The following is a 1,709-nucleotide window of genomic DNA, read 5'->3' as shown; positions in this document are numbered from 1 at the left end:
GGGCAGTGTCACTGGCCCTCATATGTGGGATCCGAACCGGGGCCCTCTGGTGTCCCAAGCCAGTTCTTAACCATCGCGCCACTCGGCCGGCCCTTCAATAATCTTTGAGAATATTTTTGGGAATCTTTGGAATGGGGGTTTGACCAACCTTATCTGGTTCTTAAGAGTAAGAGAAAATCCTAGCTAATAATTGGATTCTACTCATATTAAGATGAAAGCAGCCTCCCTAAAGTTTCCTCATGATCAAATATATTTGCCTTTGGGGGCCATGGAGACTGAGTCTCCACATGGCTATAACTTTGTCATCTGGATTTAGAGTCAGAACTAGATTTGAATCTGGGATTTGCTCCTGACCAGCTATGTGACCATAGAACTTAATCTAGTGGAAGGAGATTGGAAATATACACATAAAATAAGTAGTATGACAGGTAAGTGCTATGGAGATAAAGCAGGTAAGAGGGAGATAGAGTGCCATGGGGGTTATTTGCCATTTTATATCGGGTGGACAGAGGAGGCCTTAATGGTAAGGCAATATTTGGACAGAGACCTACAAGAAGGGAGGAAGCAAGCCCTGCCTATTCTTGGGGGACGAATGTTTCAGGCAGAGGGTAGAGCAAGTATAAAGGCTCTGAGGTAGGTATATGTGGGATGTGTTCAAAGACTAACAAGGAGGCTAGAGGCTGTAACAATGAATTTGTGCTCTCTGAGCCTCAGTTTCTCAATTAAAAAATGATGATAATAGTACTTGTATCATAGAATAGATGTGATGAGTAAGTGTGATAATCCTTAGCACAATGCTCAGACCTTGTAAGCTTATTGTTAAGACGACAGCTAAATCTTTGACGTTGTCAACCATTCCTTTTGGATAACGATTTGTGGTTCTCTCTCCATCCTAGTTCTTTTCCTCTGATTTATGCTCTTGTTAGCCTATAATCTTCAGTTTGTTTATCAGTCAGTAATGGTTACCAGTATCTACTATATGCTACACTAGGTTATAGGACTTTCTTAAGATGCCTACTGTCCCGTGGTGGGAGAGCACCAATAGCCATATAAAGCAAAGCACAACCAAGAGAATAATTAACAAAGTGCTGTGGGAGTTCAGAGGTGAGTTCATAAAAGGCTTCCTGGCGAAGGTGACATTTGGGTTGACCTTTAAGGAAAGGCTTTTTATGTTTGGAGATGAGGTGGAGAGGGCAATCCAGGAGGAAGGAAAAGGTTTGAGCATGGGGACAGAAGCTGTCATGCCCAAGACCTAAGTGGGGAAGGGGAAATTGCCTGGTATGGTACAAGCACAGTGTGTTGGAAGGTGAGGAGCGGGGATAAGATTTTGGAGGGACTTGATTGCCAGGTTAGGGAGTTTGGACTTACTCTCTAAATGACAGAGAGCTATCAAACATTTTTCAGGCAGGGAGTGATATGGTCACAATTGTATTTTCAAATGATCTATCTGGCTGAAGAGGAGGAGAGTTTACAGTCAGCAGGGACACAATGGTTGTGGGGGACTCAACAAGGAGGCTGTAACAGCTGCCCTAGTGAGCACTGATGAGGCATTAGGAATGGAGATGGAAAGGAAAGATGATAGAGATGCAGGGAGAAATAGGATGCTCTAATAGTTCCCTAAGGATCATCTGGGAACATATAGGGATTGCCCAAATAGGGTTACAATGAAATTGTACTGTTAATTCTTCTGAAACTGGACTATTGAGGTC

This window comes from Hipposideros armiger, unplaced genomic scaffold, assembly GCF_001890085.2.
Source record: "Hipposideros armiger isolate ML-2016 unplaced genomic scaffold, ASM189008v1 scaffold_743, whole genome shotgun sequence".
Classification (NCBI taxonomy): Eukaryota; Metazoa; Chordata; class Mammalia; order Chiroptera; family Hipposideridae; genus Hipposideros; species Hipposideros armiger.
Note: the sequence above shows the minus strand (reverse complement) of the source record.